The sequence below is a fragment of the Cicer arietinum genome, chromosome 7 (assembly GCF_000331145.2).
Source record: "Cicer arietinum cultivar CDC Frontier isolate Library 1 chromosome 7, Cicar.CDCFrontier_v2.0, whole genome shotgun sequence".
Classification (NCBI taxonomy): domain Eukaryota; kingdom Viridiplantae; phylum Streptophyta; class Magnoliopsida; order Fabales; family Fabaceae; genus Cicer; species Cicer arietinum.
In genome coordinates this window covers 49,933,591-49,951,381 of record NC_021166.2, presented here as the reverse complement: position 1 = coordinate 49,951,381, position 17,791 = coordinate 49,933,591, and the positions used below count along the sequence as shown (strand labels likewise).

Genomic DNA, 17,791 nt, shown 5'->3' with positions numbered 1-17,791 from the left:
CCAACTCAAACATATTATCAAATTCAATTCGCAATCCACAACAAAACACATCAAGTTTCATCGGTATTAACTTAGAACACGTCAAATACGACGAACACAAATCAACATAACATAACACTCAAACACATCAAATTTCATTTACTCAAAATCATACACAAATGAGTTAAATTCATTTTTCACGAAACTTCCATCAATATCGTCAAAACCTAACTCTAAGATTTTACCCACAGAACCTTAGATTCATTTTCCCTAAATCAATACATTCAACCCTAACAAATTCCTTTCCACACAACTACAGATAAGTCCCTAAATGCAAACTAGAAGTTTGGAAGGAGCCCTTACCTTAACGTTAGCGTTAACGTGCGTTTCCGGTACCGCGAGTAAATCCGGTAAAATCTCTGCTCGCAACGCCGCTTCCAAATTAGTTCACTAGCACCGTAGTGTGGTGGTGAGCAACTTTCCCTTCTATCTCTTCGTGAAATGAAGCTTAGATCTAGATGAAACGGGAAGGTTTGTGTTTGACGGTTTTGAAATCCCTAACACCGTTTTGAGGAAGAGTGGAGTCGAGAAATCCTTGTTCTAACACTCACCCAACCTTGGGTTACTAGTCTTGAAGAAAAGAAAGCAACGAAAATGAAAATGGGAGAAGGAGGGAAAAATGGGTCGCGGGTGGCAGAGGAAGAAGATGGAAAATCGGATTTTCCTTCCTTTCTTTTTCTTTCCTTTCTTTTTTCCTTTCTTCCTTTTTCCTTCTTTCCTTTTTATACTCTTTTCTTTTCCTTTACCTTCCTTCTAATTTCCTTTCTTTTTCCCTCCAAACAAACATATATATATATATATATATATATGTATATATATATATATATATATATAGATATATATTAAATATAACTTAACAAATATCTCAAAATATCTAGATATTTGTTAAATTACCATTTCACCCGTAACACATTAAATTCTCCGTAAAGGATTCACCGCACTTAATTTAATTTATTTAATGACAAGTAATTCTAAACGGCATCAAAATTTTTTTTTGCTCATATAAACTCCAAAATAATATTAACTTTGGCCAAAAAGCCTCCGAGCCAAAATCCAAAATACACAAAAATACATAATGTATACTTTAAAATTATGAGTCTTACAATATCCGATTCTTAAAACTCAAAAGCCTAACTTGATTAGAAAAATGAGTGGAATTTATATATGCCGAGAAAAATCTGAAAAGATAAGTATTTCAAAAAAGTAATTTTGCACGAAAGCACCTATTGAAAAAGGCATTAAAAAAAATCCAGAATTGATTCACTTTAAGACATCAATCATTATTGGCTTTATTAGTCGTTGCAAGTTTTATGTTAGTACGTTACCTCCCACATATTTGGTACTCGCATATTTGAGTTATTTAGTTTCAATTTTCTTGAGTTGTTGTTTCATTGATAGTTTTCATGTGTATTTTGCCACATTGGTTTAGAGGTTTACCAAAAACTTGATTGAGATTTATTTGGTTGTTTTAAGAAATTGAAGAGTTGCATTAGGGAGTGGAAACAGGCTAGAGTGTACATTATGAAAAAAGTCATCATTGAGGAATATACACAAGTGATACATTTCTTGAGAGTAAACACTCAATGAGCGATGATAGTCTTATTTCTATTTTGCTAACTTGTTCTTGTCATTTGCTACATTATTGTGGTTCATGTTGCTTGTTGTTGTTGAAATCATGAGTGGAAGTGAACCAAACTCCCTTCTCCTAGAACATTTTCTCTTATAGAAGATCTTTTCAAAATGAAGATGGGTATGAAATCGAGGGAAGTATAAGACAAAAAGAACATGTGAGAAACCATATAAACTATTATAAGAGAGGGAATCATATGAAAGGAACCATAGAAATTGTCATGGAAATGAGAGGAGAAATTAAAGACATAATAATAGACATAAAGGTCGCAAAATTAAGTTCCCTTCATTTCATGGGAAAAGTGATCTAGAAGTATATCTTTATTGGGAGCTTAAGATAGATCAATTGTTTGATATCACACTTGGGAGCTTAAGCTCCCAATAAAGAGCTTGAAAAGCTCTATTGAATATTTAGTTTGATGTATGTATATACCTTTTTGACTTTGCTGAATTTATAACCCTAAGAAGAACTTAAGTTATCTCATCATACTCATTTGAAATTCAAGATGCATCAATTTAAAAAGTTCTAGACAAAGAGTGCTATTAGTAGATCCAAATATAATGTCATCAACATAAATTTAAATAATAAGAATGTCATCTCCGATTGATTTTCTAAAAAATATATTATCTACTTGTCCTCTTTCAAAATTATTTTTAAGCAAGAAGTTACTAAGTTTATCATACCATGCCCTAGGTGCTTGTTTTAGACCATACACAGATTTCCTAAAGTTAAAAACATGATTTGGAAATTCAGAACTTTCAAAACCTGGAGGTTGTTTATCATAGACTTCTTCACTTATATAACCATTTAGAAGAGAACTTTTAACATCCATTTGAAATAATGTAAGGTTATTATTTGCAACAAAAGAAAGTAAAATACAAATAACTTTTAACCTGACCACTAGAGCAAATGTCTCAGTGTAATCAATGCAATCTTATTGACTATAACCTTGTGCAATAAGTCTTGCCTTGTTTCTAACCACTTCACCTTTTCATTTAGTTTGTTTCTAAAAATCCACTTGGTTCCAATAATGTTCTTCTTTTGTCTAAGTACTAGATCCCAAACATCATTTCTCTTAAATTCATTGAAGTCTTCTTGCATTACAAGAATCCATCCATCATCTGCAAATGCTTCATGAATAGAGGTAGACTCAATTGATGAGAGTAAACCAATAAATTTGTATCTTTTAGTGATGATCTGGTCCACAAAGGATGACTTGCACTTTCAATTATTAGAGTTTTAGGATGAGATGACTTATACTTCCATTCAGATCTTCCTTTTGACTTATTTTGATTGTTTCTTACTTGATCAAAATCTTCCATTGATGATTTTTCATATTCTTCTAATTGGCTTGTGTCATATGATTTTTTAGGTATTTTGGTTTGTCTGCATCTGCTTCCTTTGGTTCCAGTAAACCTGCACTATCATCATCTTGCTTTGATTTTTCAAGGTCAAGTTGTTTGTCATCAAACTTAACATGTATGGATTTTTCCACAATCCGAGTTTTACTATTAAACACTATATAAGCCTTAGATCTATTAGAGTAAAAGATGTTATACTTTTTACCTTTCCATAATTCATATGGTGTTTTATTCAATATTGGACTAATTAAGAGTCTATTTTGAATATAACATGCAATGTTAATTGTTTCAGCCCAAAAGTGTTTTGCAACATTCATATCATTTAACATGGTTCATAGCTATTTCTTGGAGTGATCTATTCTTTCTTTCTACAACTCTATTTTTTTTGGGTGTTATAGGAGAGGAGAAGTTGTGAGAGATTCCATTCTAATCACAAAAACTTTCAAAGAACTTGTTTTAAAATTCTCCTCCATGATCACTTCTAATTGTTACAATCTTAAGAACTTTTGTATTCATGACTTGTTTGCAAAATGTGACAAACATGTTGTGGGATTAATCCTTACTTCTTAAGAATTTTACCCATGTCCACCTAGTGTAATCATCTACTATAACAAAGCCATAATTCTTTTCACTTTGAGAGGCTGTTTTCATTAGCCCAAAGAGATCTATATGTAAGAGCATAAGGGGCTTTGAGGTAGAGACTGATTTCTTAAGGGTAAAGGAGTTCTTTGTTTGTTTTTCCTTTTGACAAGCTTCACACACAATTTCAATTAGGTTTAAATATATTTTTGGTCCCTGTAAATATAACAATTTTTAGTTTTAGTTCTTGTAAAAAAATTTGTTTGGATTTCATCCTTGTAATATTAAAAAAAATTATTTTTGGTCCTTGACGTCAAGTGGACGTTACAAAAAGCATTAATTGACAAAGGGAAACGTGGACCAAATGTTTAAATATGTTTTTAGTCCCCATAAATATAATAGTTTTCAGTTTTAGTCCCTGAAAAATATTTGTTTATATTTCATCCCTGCAATATCCAAAACCTTTATTTTTTTTGTCCTTAATGTCAAATGGACGTTAAAAAAATGTGAGCTGACAAATAGAGGAAAACGTGGAATACAAATCTAAATAATTATTCTAAACAAATTTAACCGAAACAATATTTAAATAACATATAAAATTAATTTGTATACTTATTTCTAATAAAATAAATATACAAACTCCAATGGGAATACACATTTAAATAATAATTATAAACAAATTTAACCGAACCAATATTTAAATAAAAAATACAAATAATTTGTATACTTATTTCTAATAAAATAAGTATACAAACTCCAATGGGAATACAAATTTAAATAATTATTCTAAATAAATTTAACCGAAACAATATTTAAATAACAAATAAAAATAGTTTGAATACATACTTTTAATAAAATAAGTATACAAACTCCAATGGTAATACAAATTTAAATATTTATTCTAAACAAATTTAACCGAAACAATATTTAAATAACAAATAAAAATAATTTGTAACTTATTTCTAATAAAATAAGTATACAAACTCCAATGGGAATACAAATTTAAATAAATATTATAAACAAATTTAACCGAAATAATATTTAAATAATAAATAAAAATAATTTGTATACTTATTTCTAATAAAATTAGTATACAAACTCCAATGGAAATAGAAATTTAAATAATTATTTTAAATAAATTTAACCTAAATGATATTTAAATAATAAATAAAAGTAATTTGTATAATTATTTCTAATAAAATAAGTATATAAATTGTTTTTTGTAACGTGTTAAGGACCAAAAATAAAGTTTTTAGATATTGCAGGGATGAAAACCAAACAAATAACTTCCAGTGACTAAAACTAAAAATTATTATATTTACGAAAACCAAAAATATATTTAAACGTTTGAATCACGTGTCTCTTTGTCATGTTACGTTTTTTGTAACGTCCACTTGACGTTAAGGATTAAAAATAAATTTTTTTGATATTAAAGGGATGAAATCCAAATAACTTTTTTTACAAGGACTAAAACTAAACATTGTTATATTTACAGGGACCAAAAATATATTTAAAGCTTTCAGTTACTAACTAAGCTTATGTAATTTCTTTGTTTGCACCTCTAACTAGTTGAAGTTTATTCAATTTTGAAATTAATCTAAGTTTTGCATGACCTAATCTTTTGTGCCAAATTAGTTTCTCTTTATTTACTGACATACGACACTTAAAATCTTATTTCTCTAGACTGAACAAATTTATATTATAAATGTTGTTTTGCCTCTGACTTGTAAAGAGTACATATCCATCCATTTGACTAATTGTCTTGCATGTTTCTTGATTAAATTTAATATCATAATTATTATCTATTAACTAACTAATACATAATAAATTATACTTAAGACCTTTAACGAGCAAGACATCTTTAATAGAGGGGGACGTGCCATTACCAACTATACCTTCACCAAGGATATGACCTTTTTGCTTTCCTCTAGCAGCTTCTTCATTGAATCTAGACATGTTGAATCCTTGAATCTTTCCTTAAACATTGTAAAGTGTTCAACCTTGAGATTGACCTATGATGTCAATCGAAGGTGTAGACATGAGAATGAGGTGTTGAATTGTGTTTGACTAAGTTGATAACTTTTCTATTATTTGATTAAAATGGTTCAGACTTGATGATTTACTTGGAGTAGAGGAAATAACAAATCTATGAAGTGCAGTTATAAGGTGACACAAGTAATTTATTGTGGTTCATCACTGACTTGGCTACATTTAGTCTTTTCACTAACAAGAATTTAATCCACTATTTCAACAACTTGAACTACAAAGCTCTTAACCCTTAAAGCCAATCGTCTCAAACAGCCTGACAACCCCATAATTTTGAGGAACACATACACCTTGACTATACCAGTCAAGTCTTCTCCACAACCCCAGATTGTTGAAGGCACACTAACACCACTATCAGGTTTGAATACAAAGGTTTGAAACTTGAGTAGCTGCTTCTAACAAGATGATTATAACAATGAATATCACACTCTAAAAAAAAACTTAAAAAATGTTTCTCACTCGAACAACTATTTCTCGCTTTGAACTTTAAGATGAATTTGGAATTTTACGCTTAAGTTCTTATACTCTTTTATGATATTTTGATGATCTTCTTCCTCTTCTTCAGCCTTGACTATCTATTTCCAAATAAAATTAGGGCTTCAATCTAGTCCTTGTTTAATTAGGAATTGTATCTTCATTCCTAGCTTGGTCAACAATGATCTTATTCAAAAATAATTATGAACAAGATGCTTTTTAATAATATGTATTTAACCAATTCTTTATTTGTGAATCCAATTTGAGTAGTTCTTCTAGCTTGATTTTGTTCGTATTTAGTCTAGATTAAGTTTGTAAATTCTTAAGTTCGACATTGTTTGTATTTAGTTAAGATTGCTTTCGCAAATTCTTAGATGAAACTTTCTTTCTATTGTTTGCTTTAATCTGGGTGGTAACATAATGTTGGACCGATTCTTAAACTTTCACAAGTAGGAATATGATTATGTCCAATTCAGTATTTTGTCCTTTGTCAAAATCTGAATCATATCTTTGCAAATAATAATTGTATCTTCTTGTGAGTATTTCTTCTTGTAAACAACTCTTGATCATATCTTCTTGTACACAATTCATATCTTCTTATAAATAAGTCATATCTTCTTATGATAAATCTTGATTTAATCTTCTTGTGATAAATCTTGATCAAATCTTCTTGTAAATAGTTCATATCTTCTTGTGATAAATCTTGACTAGATCTTCTTGTAAATATTTCATATCTTCTTGTAGATAAATATTGATCAAATCTTCTTGTAAATAATTCATATCTTATTGTTGATAAGATGTCGGTCATATCTTCTTCAAATCTTGACCATATCTTATTTTCAACTTGGTCAAATATTTTTTTCAATTATAAATCTGAATCAAATCTAATTTTAGATTGTCTTCAAAAACACAAATCTTCTTTGATACTATATGAAGGGAAATATATTTTTCTCATATAATATTTTTGTTAACATCAAAACTCTAAGTATAAAACCAACTTGGTTCCAATAGAGATATGTACCATCTAATTATCACATGGTGCTACATAAAAAACTACAAAGGTTGAAAAAGGCTCAAAGAGTGTGGAGGATTATTATAATAATTTTGAGACTTTGAGAATTCTCTCCAACATTAGAGAGGATGATGATTCCATAAAAGCTAGTTTCTCTGATGACATAAGCTATGAAATTAGAGATGTGATTGATTTGCAACACTTTAAAGATCATCTTCCTAGTTTATCTTCTCATTCTTCAATTAAATGTTCCAAATACTTAGGAAGAAGTCACATAGCATCTAATTTCCCAAATAAAAAACTTATGATTGCAAAGGCTAAAGAGGTGTACGAAACTGATTCTTTCCTTTATTCTTACTCTTCACAATCATCCCCAAGTGAACTAGGGAGAGACTATGAATTGGATTTCGTTGAAATAGATCTTCTCATGGTTAGAAGACTCCTAGGAGTCCAAGTTAAGGATGATGATTCTATAAAAGAAAATATTTTATATACTAGATGTCTAGTTGATGGAAAAGTTTGCTCTTTGATAGTTTATAGTGGTAGTTGTACCAATGTTGCTAGCACTAGATTAGTCACAAAATTGGCTTGAAAACCACTAAACATCCGAGGCCATAAAAGCTTCAATGGCCAAAGGACAACATTTCCATTTTGGTGAGTAAACAAGTTTTGGCTATAGAGACTGACCATATTTTGTTAGGGTGACCATGGCATAAAAAACTTAAAGTGTCTCTTTTACCTCTTAGTCCCAATGAAGTTTGTCTCGACCAAACTAAATAGAATCTAAAGAGGGACCAAAAGATCAAAGAACAAATAGGAAAGTATATTATGCATGCTCATGAATCAAGTAGCCAAAATTCTTTACCTAGGGTAGAAATCTTATTTTCTAGATAACACGTGGTTAGGAAAGCTCTGTTGACTAGATAATCGATATATTTTATTTATTTCAATGATTTATGTTTGTCTACTTCACATGATGATATTTCTCCTTCATTGAATTTTCTTTTAAATTTTTTTGATGATGTGTTCCCTAAAGAACTTCCTCACCACCTACCTCCTCTTAGAGACATAGAGCACCCCATTGGTTTGATTCCTAGTGCTTCTTTTCCTAATAGGTCTCCTTATAGAAGTAATCAGGAACAATCTAAAGAAACTGAAAGAAAAGTCCAAAAAAATTTGGAAAATGGTTGGGTTCAAGAAAGCTTTAGTCCTTGTGTCGTGCCGGTAATCTTAGTACCGAAGAAATATGGCACATGGTGCATGTTCATCAATTTTCGTGCTATTAATAACCTTTCCATCAAATATAGACATCCTATAACTAGGCTTGAAGATATATAAGATGAATTGCAAGGTGCACATGTATTTTTCAAAATTGACTTAAAAAGTAGTTATCATCAAATTCATATTAGAGAGGGTGATGAATGGAAAACAGCTTTTGAAACCAAGTTTGGCAATGGTTAGTTATGCCATTAGGCCTAACCAATGCTTTAGTAATTTCATGAGATTAATGGACCATATTTTAAGACACTTCATTGGAAAATTTGTGGTTGTTCACTTTGATGATATCCTTGTGTATAGCTTGATAGAGTGCCTAAGGTGTTAAAGTAGATGAAAAAAAGATTTAGGCTATAAGCGATTAGCCAACACCTAAATGCATGAGCAAGGTTAGGAGTTTTCATGGTATTTCTAGCTTCTATAGGTGTTTTGTGCCTAATTTTATTACTTTGAATAAGATTGTTAAGAAAAATGTTTTATTTAACTGGAAACAAGATCAAGAAGATGAATTTACTACTTTAAAGGAAAAATTAATGCATGCACCTATCTTTGCAAAAAATTTTGAAATTGAATGTGATGCATCTAATATTGGGATAAAGGCTGCTTTGCTATTAGAAGGTCATCCAATTGCATATTTTAGTGAAACATTGAGTGTAACACACTTGATATGTTCCATTTTTGAGAAAGAACTATATGTTTTAGTTAGAGCATTGCATACTTGGGAACATTATTTGTTTCCTGAAGAATTTTTGATACATAGTGATCAAGAATCCTTATAGTATCTAAAGGGGCAAGGTAAGCTAAATATGATACATGTGAAGTGGGTTGAATTCTTAGAACTATTTCAATATATCATCAAACATAAGAAATGGAAAGCTAATGTGGAAGCCGATGCACTTTCAAGGCGGTACTCACTAGTCTCTACTCTTCAAACTAGGCTTTTTGGCTATGATAATATTAAAAATTTGTACACCTTAGATGTTGTTTTTTATTCTCTTTTTCGTGATTGTGAACTTATGGTACATGACTTTTATTATAGACATGATAGTTATTTGTTCAAGGGTACTAGACTATGCATTCCAAAGTGTTCATTGAGAGAATTGTTCGTGAGAGAGGTTCACCAAGGCGGTTTAATGGGTCATTTTGGAGAGCAATATAAGATTCTTGACATGTTGCATGACAATTTTTATTGGCCTAAAAAATGAAGCATGATGTTCATTTAATTTTTTATAGGTTCATAGTTTGTAAGAAGGCTAAATCTAAAAGCATAACTCATGGTTTGTATACCTCTCTTCCTATTCCTTCTTCTCCTTGGGTTGATTTGTCCATAGATTTTGTGTTGGGGCTACCCAAGAACAAAAATGGTCATGATAGCATTTATGTTGTTGTGGATCGCTTATCTAAGATGACACATTTTATTGCTTGTCATATAGGTGATAATGCGAGTCATATTGGTAACTTGTTTTTCAAAGAGGTTATAAAGTTGTATGATATAAGCAAATCCATTGTTTTGGATAGCAATACTAAATTCTTGATTTACTTTTGGAAAACCTTGTGGGCTAAACTAGGTACCAAGTTGTTTTTTTCAACTACTTGTCATCCTGAAACAAATGGACAAACCGAAGTGATCAATAGAATTCTTGGCACTATGCTTAGAACATTTTTGCATGTAAATCCAAAGGCTTGGGAATAATATTTTCCATTTATGGAATTTGCATATAATAGAGTTCCACATGGGACTACATCATTTTCTCCATTTGAGGTTTCATATGGTTTTAACCAACTAACTCCACTTGATTTGCTTCCTTTACCTCTTAATGATGATGTTTTGAATAAGGATGCAAAAGAGAGAGTTGAGTATGTCAAGGACCTACATGCTAAAGTGAAGAAGAAAATAGAACACTATGCAAAAAATGCTAACAAGACTAGGAAAAAGTGTAGTCTTTGAACCCAATGATTCGGTTTGGGTTCAATTTAAGAAGGAGAGGTTTCCCTCATCCATAAAATGCAAGCTTCAACCAATGGGTGATGGCCCCTTCAAGGCATTGGAGCAGATACGTGATAATGCATACAAGATAGACCTTCCCTGTGATGTAGGTGAAACTGATGATGAAGAGCTAAATTTAAGGAGAAATTCTCTTTACGAGGGAGGGGATGATGTGGACCAACCATACATGAAGGCTAATGAGCTAAAATTACTAGGAGTGGATGGGCCATTGAATTGAGGAAAGGCTAGGAAGCTAAATGAAAAATTAGAGAAACTCGTTGTTAATTTTCTTAGTCTTAAAACCTATAACAAGATTGATCCACATCATATTAATCTCTTGGTTATAGAAATACCTTAAGACTTATTTTAAATTTTGAGATGTAATAATCATACTTTTAATTAGGAATAATATTGACTTATGTCATTAGTTGTGTGTAACTTAGGCACTACCTCATTTTGTTTTAGGTTATATATGCATTTTCATTGTAAGACATATCAGTTGGTTAGATCGTTCAACTCATATCAAAACACTCAAATCTATATCAATGTATATGTCATGACATGATGATGTTTTGTCAAAATCAAATATTCCCACACAACCCACTAAGATCATAACATATGCATAAAAAGTCATTTATACAAAATCATCAACTCATTCAAACATAACTAAGATTATATGCCACATGCTCTTATGCCTATAAAATAACACCTTTATTCCACTCGTCATGAGAATCTTATTTCATATATAAGTTTCATAAAAATCAAAACTCTAACCACATATAAAAAAAAAATCATATATTCATAAACAAGTAATCATAAAAATTAAAAATTTCATCTAATACATCATAAAATTCAAACTTGCATCACATACCATACAAAAATTCAAACTTTCTCACATACATCATAAAATTTCAAACTTTTAATACATCCAACATAACAAGTTAAACTTTCTTCTAGATGTATCACACATTTAAAAAAATTAGATCACACAATACCTTATAAAAGTTTCTAGTCCATATTGTAATCCTGCAAACCTCCAATTTGTCATATTAATTCAATTATAACTAAAGAAGGTTATGGTCATGCATAGCGAGCTCCAAATAAATAATTGAAAAATACGGTTTTCCCGTTCATCTCATATTATAATTTACTCATAAAACCAAATGTTCTCTCACTCTTTATCTTATTGCGACTCTTTCATAAGCTAATCTGAGTACACAAGGGAAACATTTATTTTACTTTGACTCCTCATTCCCAATCGATCCAACTCAACAGTTTATAGGTGAATGTAAAAAATAATATATGAAAACATACTATAAAATTTAAATCTCAAAAGTGGGTCAAGAAATATACGCCAAGTCAGAAAACTAATCATTGGATGATGAAATCAATGTTCACACAATCATTTTGGCACGTGGTTCACTCAAATTTGACTTACAGTGAACAAAAACGGTGTAAAATAGTGGATTTCATAAACGGAGAAGGTGAAGATTTTATAAAGAAATTAGATAGGCTAATATTACGAAAAACAATATAAACTTCAACAACTCATCAATAGAAACATCATACTGAAATTTGTGGTCAAACAGACACGACACAATACTATGTTGTGTGGATAAATAATTACTTTTTCTTTGTTTGATATATATATATAACCTGGTAAGTGCTATTTCTTATTAATTATGAAAAGTAATTTTTAATACTTTTTTAAACATAATTTCATTTCTAAAACATTATTAATATTTTAAAACTAATATTTTTATAAAATAAAGTAATTCAAATAATTAATCTTTTCAAAATATATTAATGATAATTAAAAATCTCATATATAATGACCAAATGGAATTTTTAAAGCATTTTAAAAAATAAATAAAATAATTAAATAAAATATCTATAAGTTATATTACTCATTAAATTAAACATTTATAAAATTATCTTAGTATAACAAACATATATATAAAGAAAAATAATCACAAATTTTATCAACATATATTTTAAAATACTTTTAATATTAAATTAATTATTTAAAATCTCATTTAAGGAATAAAATAATTTATTATAAAATTTAGAACGTTACACTGAAAATTACTAAGGCCATTATGGGCAGTGGCAGAGCTTGAGTAAAAAGCTTGGGGTGACCGACATAAAAATATAATGTGTAAATTAAACATATAAATAATATTATATAGCAAAAAATTAACTTGAAATCATCAATAATAGACTTAGAACTGATACTTGCAACAATTTCCCTTTCATTATAAACCGCCATGCTATCTGCCAAAAAGTCAACTTCCATCTGGTTTCTTAACCTAGATTTAATAATTTTCATTGCTGAAAAAGATCTTTCAGTTGTGGCAGTAGAAATCGAAATAGTCATGATAAGACGAAGTAGTCTATCAATCAAGTAGAAATTTTGCGTCTTTTCAGTTGCAATCAAACACGAGTACAATGCTTGGGTAGTTGATAAATTCTTCAAATTTAAATCTTGACGAGCATCAACTAAGAAATGTTGGAGTTGAAATTTCAAATTAATCTTTTCTTGCATATTGAAATCCACAGGATAATATTTTTCAACTGGAGTGCAAGTTTTTTCAATGTTAAAAGCTTTATAATTATCATTAGGAGTCAAAGCACAACTTAGAGTTAACAAATCTATTGTTTGCTCACTAAATTTGTTATTCAACTCTTGTAATTGTTGATCAATGGCAGTAAAAAATATTTCAACTCTAAAATAATGCTCTATTGTGACCTAACCATGTTGAAGACTAGAGCGTCCAAATCTTGTTGTTGAATGAACATCATTGAGATAAGGAATCTCAATATAATGTTTTTGCACAAAAATTCTTCACTTCAGTAAATAATGCATCCCAACCATCTTCTCTTAATTCTTGAATAAGAGACTTTGTTGTTCCAACCAAACACCATGGCATTAACTATATCTTGAGATTGTTGTTGTAAGGCTTGACAAAGTATATCAGTTATCCCCATAATTTCTTTCATCAAATGCAAGATAAATATAAAATCAAACGCCTTCAAATAATTATAGGCACTATCAGCATCCCCACGTGAAGAATAAATTGCTCTTTCATTTGTAATTCTTTTTTAAAATAATACAAGTTGCGTCATACATATTTATCAAGCTACAAATAGAGAGAAATGTGATTCCAACGAGTATCCCCAACTCGTTTCAAAGTACCAATTTGGTTTATACCTTTACCACTTAAAATCTCATCAATTTCTAGCAAATGTGCAATTTCCTCTAATTGAGCAGCTTGTAACTCATCATGACACTTAGTAGAAGAACAAACAACATTATCAGCAAAGTTTAGCTTCTAAATTTTTTTTATGAATTGTAACAACTTCTCTTGATGCAATAACCAAAGCAAGTTACAATCGATGAGGAAAACAATGGACATAGTATGCATAAGGACAATCTTTCATAAATAGTGCTTGTAAACCATTTCATTCTCCTCTCATATTACTAGCACCATCATACCATTGACCACACATGTTATAAACATCAAGATTATGTCGAGAAAGTATATCACATACTTCTTCTTTTAGAGTTAAAGCTGTAGTGTCTTTAACATGTGCCACAAAAAAAATCGCTCTTGTTTTAAACCAACATTTGTCAACAAATCTTAACGCAAGGGACATTTGTTCCCTTTTTGATTCATCGCGAGCTTCATCTACAACGATGCAAAATTTGGAATCACCAATTTCTTCACATATATGTTTTCTCATTCTACTAGAAAGAATATGCAATAGCTCTTTTTGAATTTGATGTGAAGTATACTTGGAATTATATGGAGCATTTTCTAACACAACTTTCGCAACTTCATCATTGTAAGTTGCCAAGATTTTTATCAATTGAAGAAAATTGTCTTGATTTCTTGACCCGCTAGTTTCATCATGTCCCCTAAAAGCACAAGCTTGAAGTGTTAATCAACGAACAATGTCAATTGATGTCTTGAGACGTATTCGATTCTTCAAAATTTGTTCAGAGCTTTGCACTTTAAAAAGTATTCCTAATATGTCCATCTCGATTCAACAATTCTAGACACGCTTTCATTGCATTGTTGTGTGGTGAGCAAAGATCTATCCCTATGTGTTTGAGAAAGGCACGAAATTTTCCATTTTTAGTTTTTTTCCAATTTCTAAAACCTGTACCAATGAAGACATCTGATCTGGGACGTCCACTTGGTCTTTTGCTAAATAGATAGCATGGTAAACAATATGCAACATCTTTAGAAGGTGAATATTCTAGCCATGAAGAAAATATGTTAAACCAAGTATATTAAAACCGTCTGCGATGAACCTCGTTGCCATATAAAGGATATTCTTCTAAATTTATTTGATAAGGACCAAATTTTAGATAAGTTCTTCGTATTGCATCCAATTTATTTGGTGGATATTGCCATATTTGATGGCGCTTTCTGTGGTCACGTTCTAAACTTTTCTCAAAGTCATCTTCGAAAACTCTAGGAGCCTTGAAAAGACGATTCTCATTTTCTTCAATTTTTGGATTCTTAGAGATAATTTCAGATGTAGAAGTTATAATTTTTTCATCTCTTTCACTCTCACAAATTTTTCTCTTGAAAAAAGAATCAATTCTTTTACTCTTCTTCACTCTTACAAACTTCTTTAAATCAACCAATTTAGTAAACATAAAACATCTTTTCAGTGAAAATTAAATGGAAACAAAAATCAAACACCTTGTATGCAACAAAAAAACTCAAATACTTTATATGGACAAAAAATCAAACACCTTATATGCAATAAAAAAACTCCAAACAACAATCAGCACTAACATCTAATTTGAAGCAAACAAAACTCCAAACATCAATTCTGATGATAAACGAAAATACGAAATTGAAATCTGAACCTTTTGAGTTTTGATGATTAACAAACGACCAAGGTGGAGGTGAGCAGAGGCAGCGAGTAGAAGAGCGACCGACAACGCGAGGCGGAGCGACTTAGCGATGCGAGGCGGAGGTGGAGGCGGATCGCAAGTTCGTAAATCTGGAGACTGGAAGCAAGAGGCAGAGAGGAAGGCTGGAAGATTGGAAGCAAGAGGGAGAGAGAGAAGAAGGCTGAAAAAAAGAGGAAGAGAGAGGATACTGATTAAGTTTAAGATATTATTGTAATTTCTTAATTTTAATAAAGACATTTTGATCATTTTACCTATTTTTTTTTCTTTTTTGTGGTCACAACCTCCTTTCCTTACCAAAATCCGTCCCTAATTATGGGGAGGAAAGGTTTTGCTTCCTCTAGACCCAATGGGTTTCCAACGTTCTTCTACCATTCCTATTGGGAAACTATTGATAACAATGTCATTAATTATGTCCCTGATGTGCTTAATAAGGGAGTAACTCTAGTGCTTACAACAATACCTATATTTGCCTTATTCCTAAAACACAATCAATTGTCCCTAGTAATTTTAGACCTATTGCTTTATGCATTGTTTTACTTAAAATCATCACTAAAACTGTTGCTACCAAAATTCTTTTTCACCTATCTTTTCATTATTTATGCTGACGTCTTATCCAACTTATTAACTAAAGCCCGAAGTATGGGCCCCAGTTATATGCCACATGTTGTTTTGACGAAAATTTGGAAGATATTAAAGTGGTTAGGGATATTATTAGTGTCTAGGAAAAGGCCTCTAGCCAACAAGTAAATATTGATAAGTTTGAGATTATGTTTAGTAAGAAGGTTCCTGTAGATGCTGGAAATCAGATTGTGCATTGTATGCCTATGAGGGCGATGGGACAAGGTTATTGTGTCTGGAATGGATGCACAAAATGTCGTAGAGGCCATTACTACAAACAAGTATCCTAAGAACTACTGGGGTCAGATTGCACAAAGATGCCAAAAGTAATATAGTAGCTGATGCCTTAGCTAAGTGGGCTTAGGTGGAGCATAATGGGTTTTGGACCAATAAATACCTATGTCTTTCGATTTGTAACGTTGATGACTCTAAAGTCATTTATTGAAATTGTTTGTACAAGATCAATGTAGTTTATCAATTTGAATAAAATAAACATCGCAGCAAAATAGAAAAATCAAACACCAAAATGACGAACAAGACGTCTCACTTAGACAGCGAAATAATAGAAAAACATGAAGAAAAGATAAATTTGTGTGAAATCACTTATTTAGATAAAAGAACACACGAAAAACGATATAGAGAGGTGATTTTGGATCAAAAATGGCTCCAAATGACCTCTTTTTTACGATGAAGAAGAGCTAGAGGACTTCTAAAGAGACAGTTAGGTTAATTATTTTATTATTGAAGTGCATCAAGATTAATGTCTTAAGCACTTTTATTATATAACGTTAAGCTTATAATGCTCTTTAACAATGTATCAAATGAAACCAAGTTGTTAATCTTTTATTCCGATTTGGTCCTTTAAATTATATTATATTTGCGTTGTTAGTCTTTTATCTTAATTTCAACAAATGATTAGTTTAATTCAAAGTTTTTTATCATTTGAAACTCTATACTGCAACAATATGTCTCTCGTATTAATCATTTAGAAAACATTCATCAACTCTTATAAATGATATACATTTCTGAATTTTCTTTACAACAATTTAAACACACATATAACCTTAAAAACAAGGTAACAAAAGTCTATTCACATAATCATTGTCTTTAACTTCTTCACATGTTGATGCGATTTTTCAGTTAAATGTTAACATTTTATGATAGTAATTCGAGAAAATTCTCCAATTTAAAGAATTGTATGCATAATTTAATAATTCTTAAAGGCTAATGGTGCAAAAACAAAAAATGCAACTTACCTAACTGAGTGAAAATTGAACTAAATTTAAAAAATTAAATGAGTAATTTTTTCCTGACAAACTACTATGTGATCAGTGTTGACCGGAAATTCTATAAGATAAGTGTTGACTTGAATTTCTATGTGATGAATGTTGACCGGAAATTCTATAAGATAAGTGTTGACTTGAATTTCTATATTTAGTTGATAAAAATAATAGCAAAGACCAATTATAAAAACATTAAATAAGTGAACAAACAAAGTTAGAATTAAACTTTTATAGGAACTTATTTAATAATAAAGAAAATTTTATTAAAAGAATAAAGAACATGAATATATTTATTACCAAATATACACTACGTTGCATGAAGCCGTGACTATCAAAAGTAAAGAGCAAAATATTTTGTTGATTCAAATGAATTATATCGTTGTTGGCAATTTGGCTATCCACCCTTCTTCATCAATATAAGAGATATTTAGGAATTGCTCAAGTTGAGGTCCACTCAAATTCTTCATCCATGGTACACGCTTTGATTTATTTGCTCCACGTCCTCTACATCCCTCCTCCACAAAAGTAATGTTTTCTCTGCAATTAATTAAAAT

General features: G+C 30.4%; 1 pseudogene; it reads right to left on the bottom strand.

Moving 5' to 3' along the window:
• Positions 1-11,581: 11,581 nt before the first annotated feature.
• Positions 11,582-17,791, bottom strand: part of LOC101493825 (uncharacterized) — a 31,889-nt pseudogene continuing 25,679 nt past the window's right edge.